Genomic DNA, 16,437 nt, shown 5'->3' on the forward strand with positions numbered 1-16,437 from the left:
CCTTCCTACGAGTTTCACTCTCTTGATTAATCAAATATCCATTCAAATCCTGGTCAAAAAGCAGTTCAAACACAAGGCTCGAAAGAAATTTTAAAGTCAAAACTTTTTATACATATTTTTTGAATTTCGATGTGTATGCATATATACAATCATATATTCTTATATACAATACATTATTTTTTTCTTAAACAAAAACAAAATAATTACACCAAATCAAAACCTATATCTACTATTTCTCTTTACCCTATTAGTAAATAATGATGCTTTCAATTTATTAAGCAACGAGCATTCCTTTCAAAAGAAGATCACCCTTCAAGAAAGTGCTAAGAGGTATATTACTCCAACCTCAACATTTTTTTACTACTTTCAAACTTTTACACACAATACTTTAAATTCTCATGGGCGTCCTCGATTCAGAAGGTCGACTCGTTTCAGCCCCACAGGTATCGGGCCTCATCAGGACTAGGGCGTTTGAGCATAATTTTTCAAAGAAATCCCCTAAAAAATTAAATATATTTATTTACCTACACATATATACACTAATATTTACATCTAAATATATGCACACATATACATCTATATACAGGAACATATGGACACAAAGGCCCTCAATAATTTCTTTTTTCTCTCTTGAAGTGGCAGTCCAAATAACTAAACACCCGAAAGTGCACTTCAGAAAACCTATAGTGACCATAGATCAACAAATCACCCGTGATACTATAGCGAGAAAGGTGCCCAGTTAAAGATTTCCAAAATGGTTCTTAAAGCAGACCAAGCCAGGCCATTGCAGCACACTGTGCTTCAAAGATACCCGAATTGTCCCCAAGTCCAACTAAAGTAAGATATTACAGAAGCGGGAAATCAATCTGCAATTACCACTTAATTGTTGATTTCAAAGGCTTCTATGTTCCTCCATTCCCGCATACCATGCCGCGATGGTGCTGCGAACAAAGAATGCCATCGATAAACTAAAACGGCAACAGGAGCTAATCCAACTAAGGTATCGAAAAACCACATCAGGTTTTCGTCTGAACTTCTCCCATAGGGATAGAATAGAACCCCAACTCTCCTTACCGGTAACAAACAGGGAAAATAATTCACCGAGGTGTCGCGTTACTTGTGGGCAACCCTTTTCATATGCGGAATCCGTTCTACAACAAAAAGGGAACAAACAATACTATGCGTAAATCCCACCTCCTTTCAATGATAACAACCCTGTTAAGAGGCATCCGAGCAGATTCATACCTTTACTTTTTCATAAAGCGAGCTATGTCCTCTTCCCACGCCATATCATTCCGGGTCTGCATTCAATGTCGCATGACCCGGAAGAGTGTTATTTTGTAGAGACGCTACGTGTAAACACTGAAAAGAGACTATCAATCTCTGTCATGAGGACAGACTCACAGTTTTTGTACACCACACAGGGCGGCAACCATACTACTGTAAATACTATATGGGGCATCTCCACTACTGAAATAAATAAACTAAAAATAGATGAATAAATAAAGTCTGTAACAAATAAAAATGTGAAATTACCAACAGACCCGAAATAAGTGAATAAATCAAACCTTATACTCCACACATGAGCCGCCACTCCTTACCATCTTACTAGATTTAAGGACTATATGCCAGAGTTTAATCATTATTTATTAAATTGAGCTCTACTGCCCTTATCCTATCTCCCTTTATGTGATCTTTTGATCGCTAATTATAACTGTAGGAGCGGTATTTACATTATCTGATGAACTGCCTGAAAGAATACTTTCTGATTGCTTCCGCTGTATGAGGCCAGGTGCAACAATTACTCATATCTTTTCTACCTGTGCAGTCCTTTAACCATTTTGGGCTTCATTGTTTAATAAATTAATCAATCTGTTACAGTGGGAAGCCTATTATAACCCAAAGTTAATTATGTGTTTGGCCATTCTAGTTAATTTATCTCGATTTATTTTTACGCTGTTAGTGGCAAGATTGGACATTGCTATGGCTCAGTTGCAAAGTGAGCTGCCCAGATCCAAGAGCTTGCTGGCACAAGTTCATTCTTGCCTGTGGCTTAGAATATACGATCATCCAGCATAATCCTAATAAGCGAAAATTGAAAAGGCTATGGGCTCCTGTTAGGGGGGGAGGTTGTTTTTTGTACTCCTGGCTACCTTCAGAGGATTTATGTAATTCTAATTTGCATAATTAGGGTTATTTAATTATTGAAACCATGTTGGTATGACATATGTACTTTTTGTTTCTAAATTAAATGTACTTGTAATTGTTACAGAAATTAAATGTAACTTCTGTCTTGTCTACTGTATTTTATCTTACAATACTTTCCCAATAAAAAAATTAACAAGAGGAAAAGGCCCAGTATTTTACCAGCGCATGCCTATATTTGTACCGTAAGCACCAAAATATGCTTGATATTCCCCAAAAAGTCAGAATAGCCAATAATTATATCCGATAAATTCTGAACACCTTGGTGTGGGATTGAGCATTACTTTGAATGCATCTCACTGAAGTAGTGCTCAGTGGATTGTGGGGTGATTGCATTCCAACTGGCTTTCTGTGTGGGGCTGGCACATTGACAAAGTCCTTGGTGCCAGAGGGTCTAGAAAGCTTATTACCCTGCCAGGTTTGAGAAGTAAAATCCAGAACACGTATCGATAGTGCCACACAAGTCCTCGATCTTCTAAATCATTGTATAATTTTGGATGACACACTCAAGTTACCATTAATTACTATTAGAAGAGAAGCCCTTTATCATTTTGGTTACCTCCTTGAATAGAGAGAGGTGTACTTGTCCTTCCTTTCCGCTGCAGGCTTGTCAGGCGTTTGATTTATAAAAAGTTATTCCCTGTTTTGATTTTGAGTCTCATGTTTTGATAATGGCGCCACCATCGATTCTAATAGGGGTACATTTTACGGCACCAGTTACATATATCTGCTAGGGGGTTCCTTTCACAGGAGAAGTGGATAACGTTCTTTAATTAATATTAGAAATGCACATACTGCATAACTTCCATATCCTTTTACTCCTTTCATACATAGAGTTCCTGAAATCCCGGCTAAATATGAGCCCTATTATGATTTAGACGTCCCGTTAGCATATCAAGAACATGAAGAATGGTTTGGTGGTCAACTACCGCATCAGAATATTGGACTGGGGCCTGTATGTAATAAAGGGGCTACCTGGCACGTATTAAGTGGGTATACACTGTATCCTAACATAGAAAATGTGAAAGTTGCAGAAGTAAAGGCACTTAATAAACCAGGTAAGGGGCTATTCATAGATGACTTTGACAGTATGTTCTACAAGCAACTGCTACAGGAGCATTTGCTCCCTGCCCAAAAAGCACATCCCGCAGAGCAAACAATTGGTCCACAAGCTATTAATGACATTATGTGCAAAGTGCCCCTAAAATGAGATGAGATTCCATTCTAGATCACTGGTAGAGCTAATCGGCTAGAAGCAACGTATCCTCACAACATGCTAGGATAGACATAAGATGTTCACTATGTGTGTTCTACTTGGTATATTACCTCCTGTAAAATAGTGGACTACTTGGTGAACAATATTTGAGAGTATGTATATGTTATAAAGATGCCTGCAACAGGTAAGTAAAGTTCAAGTTACTCTTTTATTACGCCCTCTACTCTGGAACCTCAAACACGTCGCACTGCAAGCTCAGCGACTACTAACTCTGCCAGTCAGGCTGCCTTGTCAACATTGTAAGGCAGCCGCTGGCTCAACTGTAGGAACATTCCAAGAGGTGGAAAAGGGAGGAGGGGGGAGAGAAGGCGGGAGAGACAGTAAGAATGAGGTGACATGTTATAAGGGAGATAAGGTAACTTAAGGGAATTATAACACATCTTACCCCCATAAAACAATATAAAAGAGGTTATAATGTTATTACATAATGAAGTCTTTATGCCATTTGGGTGAAACAGTAGGTCTTCTGGTACTGCTCCTGGGAAGCGTGACCGGAACTTCAGGGCCCCCCGGTGACAGTGTATCACCTTATTTTTTTTTCTTCAAATTTTTTTTATTGAGCAGAGCATTAAGTGCATGGAATACATAGTATACTTAGAATTATTATTAAAACCAGTTTCTAATCAAAATGACAGCCTCTCAATACATAACAAATAAGAACTGAAACTGAAGCAGCTAGTCATATACAAAATAAAGTGCAAATTTAACTTAAAACACAGCAGCAATGAAGAAAGTTCCTAGTGCATCTAAAGTGCAATACCAATAAAGTGCTAGTTCCATTTTATCACCTAAAGCCATCATAACTGCAACATTTTATTAAAAAGAAAATTTATGGCTATAGCGGCTCATAACATCATTGACTAAAAAAGAAAAAGCCCAGAATACAAAATACATCATTCTATAAAGTGCAAGAGCTATGACAGTGCTGGTGCCACTAAAGTGCAATAAGAGAAAGTGCTAATGCATTATAGTGAGAGCTGCTACATTGATTTACCAATCCTAGTGTTATGATCTCTTTAAACTTTTCTAATTCATTAAAAAACTTCAAATTTTTTTCAAATTTCCTAATAGCTCCAACCCTCCTAGCATAGGCTTCTTCGAATTGTCGGGTTCTTTTCATTTTATTGAACCATTTCAAATGAGAGGGAGCTTCCCTGGATTTCCAATTTTGCAAAATTAGAGAGCGAGCCACCGTATAAGACATAAATACAAAGGCTTTTTCGGGCTCGGATAGCATCATTTCATCTCTACAGATTCCAAACAAAGCAACTTTGGCCTCGAGCAAAACACTCTTTCCGATTACTTGCTTGATATCCGAGACAACTGCCTCCCAAAAAAGCCTCAGTATGGACATGCAAAAAAAGTATGGTGCCACCCGCCTTCCCCATCTATTTGACAGCAAAAGCACTTGTTTTCAGCTCCCGGGAATCTTTTTTTTAAGGCGGCCGGAGTTAAATAAGAAAGCCATCGTGATACGAAGGCCATCCTTTTGAAATTTGCAGCACGTAGAGATTTGCTTCCTAAATAGCAGATGGCCTCCCACTCCTTCCAAGCCAGCCTACATCCGGTCTCCCGAGTTATTTTATCCAAGTGATTCTCTATCACGGAGGCTTGCCTATGTGATGGACCTATATCAGTTTCCCACCCCTTTAACATTAACCCCATAAAGGGCTACCACAAATTGATTAGGGGTATCCAAAATACCACTGGTATTTTTTAATAGTTGAACAACATGTAAATATTCAAAAAAGGCCGGTTTCTGAGGGCTCTCTGCCCTTGACATTACTTCTTGCCAGGAAATCGGCCTGTTCTGAACTATGAAATGCCTTAGCTCAGATAATCCACAGCCTTCCCAGATATTTATATGCCTTAATTGCAGCTGGAGACTGAGACTAGTACGTTCTCTCAGTTTTAGATACTGGAGACCCGATGAGCCCATCTTTTTTAAAAAGGACTGAAGCCTAAATAAAGAATCTTTTAAAGTCTTGTAACGTGTTTTTTTTTGGAAGTTTGGAAGTTTTTTAAAAACACTTGAGTTAGTGATTCAATTTCTTGTGTCATTTTATCTAAAAAAAAAAGCTGTCGCTGGGAGTGTTGGATCCCATCAAGCCGGACACTAAATCTAAAAAAGCGGCCTCATAGTATGTTTTCATATGAGGCAGTGCTAAACCCCCTTGCATTGTTGGTAATTGCACCACATTCAATTTGACCCTTGGAGCTCTCTTGCCCCAAACGAATTCCCTCAATAGGGTATCAATTTCCCTAAAATAGGACTGATTTATCTTAATCGGGACATTGGTGAACAAAAAAATAAGCAACGGGAGTATGGACATTTTGATCAATGAAACTCTACCCACAATCGATAGAGGAAGTAGTGTCCGTTGTTCCAAAAGATTCTTGATCTTGCCCTTCATTCTTAGATAGTTCAACTCAAATAACTGATGATACTGGTTAGATACAAATATCCCGAGATATCTTATAGGGTCAGATTTTGTTGCTTGTATCGTCAAACAGGATGGAAAAGAATTCAGATCTGCATTAAGGGCAAGAACCTCGGTTTTATTGGCATTTATTTTATACCTCACTATTTGTTCAGAATCGGAAAATTCCCTCAAAGCTGTTTCGAGGTTCTTTTTCTCGGGAGTCAGGTATAAAATAATGTCGTCTGCAGAGAGTTTTAACTTGGCCATGCCAGGGATCGATGGTTGGATAGCAGCATTGTTTTGTATCTTTAAAACCAAAGGCTCTATAAAAAAAGTAAAAAGTAATGGCGAAAGCGGACAGCCCTGCCTGGTTCCGCTGTTTATTTTTATGGTTCCTGCTCGATTTGAATTTATTAAAACCTGAGCCGTGGCCCCCTTGTAGATATTATATAGCATATTAACTACCTGGGCAGAAAACCCAAACTGACCTAGGGTGACAAACAGGGTTCTCCAATTCACGAGGTCGAAGGCTTTCTCCGCATCGACCATTACAATACTTGCCGGAGTAAAGTTTGTATTAAAATAATCCAGTGCATTTATTTAAAACTGGGTATTAGCCGCGATTGATCTACCTGCTATGAAGCCAGTTTGATCTCTGTGGATTATCTCTTGGGCGGCAAGTAAAAAACGTTCTGCCCATACTTTCATCAATATTTTATAATCTGAATTCAAAAGACTAATGGGCCTATATGAATTCACGTCTACCGGATTTTTATCTTTTTTAACATAGGAAACGATTATTGCTTCTTTAAAAACTGCTGGAACAACACCACCCTTTTTGACAAAGTTTAAATAAGTTTTTTAAGGGGGTAGTTAGTTCTTTTAAAAAAACTTTATAAAACTCTATGGAGAACCCATCCTGCCCGCAAGCTTTTGCCCCGGCTGTTGATTTAATAGCTGTCGAAATTTCAGTGGCTTCCACTTCCGACCCCAATTCGCCAATCCGATTATCTGAGAGTTTGGGAACATTCATATTTATGAAATATTCCTGGATTAGCTCCTCCTTCACTAAATATTCAGTAGAGTACAACTGGCGAAAGTGGTCAACAAAAGTCTGTGAAATATCGCTGCCATTAACTACTTCACGACCAGTCTGAGGGTCTAAGATTTTAGATATTGTAGCTGATTCTTGCTTTTTCCTTGTGGAATTTGCCAAGAATTTGCCGATTAACTGGCTTTCTCATAGACCCTTTGTTGAAATATTTGTGAGTTGCAAATCTCTTCTAAAATAAAAAAATCCCTCAGCGCTGTTCTTGCCTGCTCATGTTGGTTTGGGAGAAGCTGGAGTTGGAGAGCGCATTCCGGATCCACCTCAGCCTGCAGTTTAGCTAACTTAGCCCTCCGGGTATTAGACTGGGTGGCCGTAAAGGCTATTATCTGCCCACGGGCTGCTGCCTTGAACCCCCCCACTGAGAAGGGGGCTGCTATTTTCTCATTGATCTGAAAATATTCCAGGATCCACTCTCTAAACTTTTTAACCCAGTCCTCGTTTTGCAAAAGGAGACGATCCAGCTGCCACCTGGGTCGCTCCCTATTTCCTCCCCCAAGCATAATTTCTACCCCAACATAAGCATGGTCTGAAAAAGGGTTACAACCTATACCAGCCTCTTGAATCTGGAGGTAATAAAAAAATCTATTCGAGACGCCGACCGAAGATGGTGCGAATAGCAGGTGTAAAATTCCTGCTACGGATCGACCAGTTGGTATTCTTGTATAATGGCTCCCACTATTTTTTTTGTATTTGGTTTTAATTGTTTTTTGTTTTTATTTGAAGTATCTTTCCTTACATCCTGAATAAAGTTGAAATCCCAACCAAAAATCACTTGCCCGGGCGATCCTATCAATAAATCGTTAATTTGGATCAGGGGTGCAATATCATCCGAAACAGGGCCATAGTAGTTTATAAAATTCAACGTTTTCCCCTGTAGCCTAGCTACTACCCATAACCACCTCCCATGTGTATCCCTATGCACTTGTAGAAATTCCCAGGGAAGTTTACTCGAAAAATAAATTGCTACTCCTCTAACCACAAGACCTGAAGATGCAAAAAAAACTTTAGAGAAAACCTTGGGTATAAAAAGTTTAAGAGAATTAGATTTCAAATGTGTCTCCTGTATAAACAAAACTTGGGGATTTAGTGAAGATAACCATCTGATAAGAGCGCCATACTTCTTTTTGTTCAGTATTCCATTAGCATTGACTGATAGGATCTTACATTTACTGGTTTCTATTAATAGCTCTAACAGTGTATCACCTTGAGTGGTGTCCTCTAATTTTGGGCATTTAGCCAACCGGTCCATGCTCCAGTTTTGCCCATTCTCAAGGACTACAGTGTTGTTTTTGATGTCCACTATCCTTCTGGGTTCATAGAACTTAGATTCATGATCCCCTGCGAGTGTGTTTTTTTTCCCCACAGCAACCCAATCGCCTACTGACCATTCTCGGTTCTTAGATCCATGCTTTTGATCATATTGGTCTTTGTAGTTGGCTTGATGGGAAGCTATTTTGGGTTTGGCTTTGTCAAAGGAATGTGCTGTTACCTCTCCACCCACGATCCAGTTAGGGAAGAACTTTGTATTGGGTTTTCTTCTCCTGAGCGATGAGAATGGGGAAATGCCAGTAACCAGGTTGGGGGTGGTATGATAAGCCCAGAGCCTATCTTGAATAGAGCGTTCGACAGGTAGGTTGTTCATGCAAGCTAGCTGTACGTTTTCTTTTACCATCCTGTTTACTCTCTAGACCAAGCCGTTAGCTCGCGGACAGCACAGAGCTGTTTTTAGATGGGTTATGGCTAAGCTGGTCAGGAAGTTGGACATGGCAGACGAGGTGAATTGGACACCATTGTCCGTGGCCAGAGTGGCCGGAATGCCTTCGGTGACGAAGGTATCTCGTAGGAAGTTGATCAGGGATTCTGTAGTAGTTTGGTGTACCATTTTAATGATTACCCAGTGAGAGTGAAAATCCTTCAGGACAAACGCAAATCTTTTAGTGACACCTCTCTTATTGATCGGGCCTATGATGTCCAGAACTAATTTCTCCCATGGTTTGTACGGAATGGAAACTGGGGAAAGAGGTGCCATTTGGGTGCATTTAGTTTTGTCGCTATTGGCGCATATGGTACAGTTCTTGATTTTGGTCTCGACCATAGAGTCCATTTAGGGGAACCAATAGTGCTCTCTGAGTCTATTTTTCGTAAGTCTTCTCCCTAGGTGGCCTTCATGAACCAAGTCTATTATTTTGTCCTTCAGACCTTCTGGAGGGATGATCTTGTTGTTTCGCCATATGTAATCATTGTTCAAGTTATTCACATGTCTTATTCCCAGTTTTTGTCTATGTTGACTGACACTTTTACGTGAAACAGGCCATCCATGAAGGGTATACTCTTTAAGACAGACAGTGTGGCATCTTGGGTCATGCTCTCAATCCATTCATCTTGCTTTATTGTGGAGGAGTGGACCTGTAAGATGGGGAAACTCGGATGTTTCAAAGTTTTCGGATATTTCTAATGGTGCCCTCGACAGGAAGTCCGCCGCAGTATTAAGTTTGCCCGCGACATACTCCAGTTTAAAAACAAAGTTTTCAAGGCCTAACACCCATCTAGCTACCCTGGGTGTACTGTTAGCTGAGCCTTTAGAACTGAACATGTAAATGAGGGGCTTGTGATCGGTGCGAACCGTGAACTTTATCCCCCACAGGTAGAATTTAAAATGTTTAATCGCCCAAAAGCATGCCAGGGCTTCCCTCTCTACGACGGAATAGTTCCTTTCTGAGTTGTTAAGGGTGCGGGAAGCGAAAGCAACAATGCGTACTCTCCCCCCGATGACTTGAGAGAGGGTTGCTCCTAGACCTTTATTGCTGGTGTCGGTGGTTAGAATGGTTTTCCTGGAAGGGTCGAAAGTGCATAAGTGAGGGGCATTTAAAATGCTTCTTTTAATGTTGTCAAAGGCTGCTTGGTGCACCTCTAGCCAAGGGAGTATGGTTTTTGGTGAGCTCTCTAAGATCGTTCGAGATATCAGAAAAGTTCTTAACATATTTGGCCATGTATTCTGCAAGACCCAGGAAGGATAATAGTTATTGCTTGGTGCATTAGCTTTTTCAACAGCACCAAGGAGGCTTAATTTAGGTTTAAATCCGTCTCTAGATATGGTGTGTCCAAGGTGCTCAACAGTTCCCACCCCGATTTGGCATTTTTCCTCTTAAAGAGTAAGCCCTGCCTCCCTGAATCTCTCGAGAACTGTCCTGAGAGAGGAGTCATGTTCATCAGGAGTTGCTCGTTAGATCAAGTCATCGTCTTGGAAGCACATGGTTTTGGGGACCCCATCAAGTATGTGCTGCATTATCTTTTGAAACACCGCTGCCGCTGAACCAGTCCAAACGGCATTCTGAGGAGCATGTATGACCCAGAGGAGTAGTGAAAGCTGTTAATTCTCTGGAGTCTGGGTGTAATTCTACCTGGTGGTAGGCGCTTGAAAGGTCTAGAACACTAAAGCAGGTGACCTCCCCCATGGTACTTAAAACCTCGTGGATGCGTGGAAGAGGGTGTCTTTCAATGATGATGTTATCATTGAGGTCTCGGAGGTTGATGCATAATCTAATGTCATTCCCGTGGGCTTTCTTGGCGATGACCACAGGTGCGACCCATGCGGTGCAGTCCACTGGTTGTATGACACCAAGGGATTGTAGTCTTGTAAGTTCAGTTTTAAGGGGTTCCCACATAAGGTGAGGTATGGGCCTTGTTTTGTGTGCTATGGGTTTGGCATTGGGTTCAAGTTTTATTTTATGTTGAACATTGTTAAGGAGTCCTAGATCAGAAGTGAAAACCTCAGGGAACTCTTTGACGAAGGTTTTACCTTGGGTGGAAAAATCAATGGTGAGAACTTGCTCTGGGTTGTTAGGGTCCCGTTTTATGCCCTACTCTTTTTGGTGTTGCCAACCCAGGAGATTGAACCCCTCCTCAACAATGTAGACTTTTCCAAGGATGACACGGTCTTTGAATGAAATGTGGGTTTTGACCATGCCCTTCAAAGGAATAGATTCTCTGGTGTAGCCACTCGGAGTAATGGCGGGTTTAGCTAATTCACTTTCTTTACAGAGGTTCATGTTCTTAAAGTCAGTAATAATCACAAAGGTGAAGGGGGAACACGAATCCGCAAACATGTTGATTTTCTTGCCATCCAACCCTACTTCGCATTGTGGGTAGTTTATTTGATTGACGGTGCTGGAGTCGTGGACTTGGAAGACAATCTTCTTCACTGATTGAATTTTATGCTCAGGAGTGACCGCCGCACTCTTGTCCTGTCTACTGTGACAAACTCTAGCTAGATGGCCTTTCTTACTGCATTTCTGGCAGATAGCTGATATGGCTTGGCAATTGGGATTGTTGGCAAGGTGGTTGCTACTACCGAACCTGTAACATTTAAGTCTGTTAGGGTTGTTGTCACGAGTAGAGCTGGGGGTTTTAGCATTTTTAATTTTGCAAATACTGTTTTCATTGATAGTGTCAGCATTCTCTGATTCAACAATTTTTGACACCTGGCTCTGGACTGAGTGGGAGTGTTCGGGTAGCACAGGATTAGGTCTAATCTCTTTCATGCAGAGGGCGGAATGTTCAATAGATTTGGCCAACTCGATTGCTTCTTGGAAATTAGGTCGTTTTTGCAGGAATTTTTCTTGGATTTAACTGTTATTGGTGCACCTCACCATCTGATCCCTAATAGAGTTATTGAGATCTCCGAATTGGCATAGCTCACTTAGGCCTCTCAGCACCGCTACGTAGCTGGAGATGCTTTCATGTTTTCCTTGGACCCTACAGAAGAACTTGTGGCGTTCCAGCACAATGTTGACTTTGTCTCCAAAGTGAATTTCCAATTGTATTAAAGATGATTCGTAAACTTTTTCATCTTCTTCTAAATCCGGTTCAGGTAGAGTATCAAAGACTTTCCTCCCATGGGTACCCAGATTGTGAAGGAGAATGTGTTGTCTTCTTAAAGCCCTGAATTCCCCCCCCCCCCCCCCCCCCCCACGGCAATCAAGTACGACTCAAAGATCTTGACCCATTCTTTCCAGGGAAGGTTGGGTTCCCCGCACTCATTTATAAAAGGCGGGGGCTGGATCATGTTAGCGGCCGCCATTTTGGGAACCTAACACAGAGAGAGAACCTTAGTGATGACAAAATACTACAGCAGGGGAAAACTGGAAAGTTCTAATTAAAGAAGCTGAAAGAGACAATTTTACAATGCAATGTCTAATAATTTTTACATAAAGGGTAGGTGTGCGTGTCACCGCAAATGGTTGTAGCAGATATGTAGATGAGGAACCCAGGAGATGACACGCAAGATATAATGAAGTGTGTCTATCACTGGTGAAGGTAATATAAGGGAGAAGCAAGAGTGTGTGTATCACAGTTAGGGAAGTGGCACACAGGTGAAAAGGCGTAAACGTGGAAGAGATATGTGGAAAGAAATGAGCGTGTCACTGATGAACTTGAGACACGCAAAAATGGTGTGCGCGTCACCGGTGAAGTGAATAACAGGATGGCAGCTGAGCAAAATAAAATAAATAAAGAGCCAAGATGGAAGCTGTGCCAGTCAGCGAACTGGCGAAGAAACTCAAGTAGACTGCACATCCAGCACTGGAAGAACAAGGAAGATGAAATGAAAATTGCAATCTTAGCTTAAAGCTGTGCCTGTCAGCGTGGATGAGGCTGGCAGGAATAAGTAAGTGGTAGAATTGAAACGCAATGCTCATTAGGATTTCACCCACAGCTGTGAGGAGGAGACGCTGAACACTATATTCCAGAGGTGTTAAGGCACCGTACACCAGCAGAGAGAGTTTAATAAATTGGTAAAGATCAGCACAGCTTTTAAATTAATAGAATAAGAGAAAATGTTCCCACGACTATCGACAAGCAGGAGCTGTGCTTGTCAGCGGTGATACCAAGTTTCAAGTTTATTTTATTTGTTTTGGTACTCTACTGAGGACCACAAATTTTATACGATAAAATTCAGTTACATATACTTTTAGAATTTCTTATTAATACAAAGCTAAAAAAGGTTTTAAAAATTTATAAAAGTTATAACAAACTAGTTCATTAGGAGGAAATTTGCATACTGTGATCAAATCCTTTACGGTGGTGATACGGCAGTTAATGTATATAGGATACAGATGTTTTGTCCTAGCTGCCACTACTTTTGGGTTAGGGCATATGAATAAAAGATGTTCTACATCCTGCTCCCCTCCGTGGCAGAAGTTACATAATGAAGATCCATTTGGGTGCCATCTTGATGTTGTGGTTAGCACTGGTAAAATGCCGAGCCTTAATAGGATAATTAATCTCCTTGCTCCGTGCGAGAGATTGAAGTATATGTATTGTTGTACTTGCTTAGGTGCGATTGTTTCCGTGAAACTTTTATACAGAGTCAATTTCGCACAGTGTGAAAAATCAAGGTCATAACTGAGTCTGGGGGTGAAACATTTTAAAATGAGTTTCAGTTGTGACGGAGTCCACGTGAGCAACAGGTTAACATTGATCTCAGCTAGTTTAAATGCAGTGGACATATTGCTGAAGAATACTTGTTTCGGAGCGTCACAGTCAAAGGTCTCGATTTTAAGTAGTGAACGGAGAGTTCCAGCCTTTGCGTGCAGCAAATTATATGCCCACCTGATGACGTTTGCAATAGCTCTTGAGTAGGAGCTCGTGATAGAGAATTCGAGGCGAAGGGCTTGCACCGGGGTGGAGTGTGATACCTTCAGCATTTTCCTCAGTATCTTCCCTTCTTTTTGGTCCAGGAATGGCCACTGTTTTATTGGAATATATTCCAAAGCAAATGATAAAACTGGAGGTATCTTTGTACTATATACTTTGAGAAGGGATGAAAAATGTCTGTTGCCTGAAGCCGCGTATAGTCTTTGAAGGGCTCCGGCATGCACCTCGGATTTCCTAGTCAGGTTATTAACCTGTAAATTGTTTTTTAATGTCTTAGTGAAAATCCTGCCCAGGTATGTATATTCCTCTGTCTCTTCTATTGTTCCAGCGCCGAGTCTCCAACAGAATTTGGTGCTTCTTTTTCTTCCTGAGAAGGAGACTATTTTTGTCTTGGTGAGATTCGGAATTAGGAAGTTTTCCTGACTATATTTGTTCAGAGTGTCTAGAAGTCTTTGCAGGCCAAAGGGCGTAAGATCTAACATTACGATATCGTCTGCATATAAGAGGGCGTGTATATTATGTGCTGCGATCTTTGGAGGCAGACTTGGCGTTTGTTGCAAGTGCTGAGGCAAATCACTAAGATATAGTGAGAATAACAAGGGGGCTAGAAGACACCCCTGCTTAAGACCATTTGCTGTTGGAATTATGTTGGTCAGGCCCTTTTCACTCCCCATTTGCACTTGACACCACGTGTGCGAATGCAGTGTAATTATAATTTGTAATAATTGTTCAGGGATTCTTAACTTCCTCAGTTTTTTCCAGAGTGATGGTCTGTCTACTCGATCGAATGCTGTGGAAAAATCGATGAATGCTGCATATACCGGTTGGGATTTTCCTACAACGTATTTGTCGAGGATTGTTTGTAGTATCGCGATATTATCGATAACCGAATGGTTAGGCCTGAAGCCGGCCTGATATAAGGGGATTAGATCCTGAGAAAATGCCCAATTTTTAAGTTGGTCCAACACTTCAGCGGCGAAGATTTTCCCCGTAGCATCTAGTAATGCTATTTGGCGATAGTTGCCAGCCTGATGTCTTGACCCTTTTTTGAAGATCGGTATTATGATACTCCCCTTCCAGGATTTTGGCACTAATCCTGTTTTAAAGATGAAGTTAAAAAGGGGAGAGAGCATCTTACTCCAACCCTTAGGATCTGCCTGTAGGACCTTGATTGGAATTTGGTCTGGGCCGGAGGCTCCTGTGGATCTCGCCTTTCGGATGTGTATTTCTATTGAGAACGGGGAGGCGGTTCCGATCTGAACGTTGTTTCCTTCGCTGTTATTCCCGGTGTTTACAGCCTCTTCATTGTTCGTGTTTGCTCTGTACAAAGCTGTCAGGTAGGTTTCCAATTCTTGAGGTGGAACTGGAATGGGGTGCAGGGCCTTTTTTGTTCCGGTTTCCTTTGCGATTAATGACCAGTATGATCGTTGGTTGCGCTGTTTTGCCGCAAGTTGTAGATCGACCCAGTTTTTGTCCTGTGTTATTCTTTTTAAGCGACACTTTTCTCGCTTGAGTTGATTTTTCAGTTTGTTAATTTCTGCCTGTCTTGTAATTGAGCGGTCCACATATTGTGCTCTGATAAGTTTGTTTAGTCTTTTTGCAGTTGCAGAATTTGAGGTTTTATTTTTGTTTTTATTCGTTACTGGTACGACTTGTTGCAATTTGTTTCGAAAAAATTGCTTTAAGTTCTCGATAATGGATTCAAAGTTTGTTATTACATCAGCGGAGAATTCTATAGTTAGAAGATGATATGTATCAATTAGAGTAGTTATTTTATCTAACATAGATGAATTCCAGTAGAGCCTCCTTTGGTTTGTTTTTGCCTCCACAGTGCCATGTTTATACATAATTTGACTAGGAGAGCAGGTGCTTATCTTCCATTGCGTATGTAATAGCAGGATTGTGTGGTTACTCTCTTCAGTGAAGTAGATGCGGAGATGTGAAGCGGACTCAAATGACTCCATATTGCTGATCATATAATCTAGGATTGAGAGGGTACTATTTCCCCGTCTGGTATGCGATGCTGGAATGTCACCTTCCACGTTCCCATTCAGAATAATTCCATTTAGTGTTGGAAGTGACGCTAATAGCATTTTCCCCCTTTTATCAGCCCTGCTTCTAGTCGGGAAGGTCGGCACCGGTATTTCTAGAGCTTCATCTTTGTACCAGTTCGCCCAGTTGGAGATTTCGTTGTTTGATATTTTTCCGTTGAGATCACCCATTATCAGGAATGGCGGGTAAGATTGAGCTTCGATTATTTGTTGAATAGTTTCAAAGGTTTCTTCAAATTGGACATCGTTCTTTGGTCCGGGAGGGACATATACGTTGAAGAGTAGTAAACTTTTTTGGGGGTCTAAGGAGTGAATCTCCAACCTGATTTTTAAACACTGGAATTGCTTAGAATTGGTGTCAACGATCTCTTGAGCCCAGAGACACTCTTCCCTTAGTAGGATAGCTATCCCTCCCTTAGCGTGTCCCCGTTTAGCTTCCTGCGCAGGGGTGTCGTAAACGAAGTATCCATCCTGGTAAAAAGTTTTTATGGACCAAGTTTCCTGTAATGCCAGTATGTCCGGTCGATATTTTGTGACTTCCGTCATTTTTTCTGTGGTTTTCCCTGCCATATTCCAGGATATTATCGAAAGGCCGTTGCTAAACGGGTTGAGTCGGGTACTTCGCATTTTTCCTACCGTTAAGTGACTCTGAAATCCATGACCATGACTGGAACGTTTTTGCTGCTTCCTTTGCTTCTGCATCATGGCTCCAAACTT

General features: G+C 41.0%; 1 long non-coding RNA gene across 1 annotated transcript; it reads right to left on the reverse strand.

The window, feature by feature from the left end:
- Nucleotides 1-214: 214 nt before the first annotated feature.
- On the reverse strand, nucleotides 215-1,307 carry LOC146799483 (uncharacterized). The gene is made up of 3 exons (XR_014969278.1): nucleotides 1,246-1,307; nucleotides 1,075-1,151; nucleotides 215-498 (listed from the first exon to the last, which is right to left on the reverse strand). It is a non-coding gene; the product is annotated as an uncharacterized LOC146799483 (long non-coding RNA).
- Between the last annotated feature and the right edge of the window lie 15,130 nt (nucleotides 1,308-16,437).

The sequence above is a fragment of the Triturus cristatus genome, chromosome 9 (assembly GCF_964204655.1).
Source record: "Triturus cristatus chromosome 9, aTriCri1.1, whole genome shotgun sequence".
In the NCBI taxonomy this organism is placed as follows: Eukaryota; Metazoa; Chordata; class Amphibia; order Caudata; family Salamandridae; genus Triturus; species Triturus cristatus.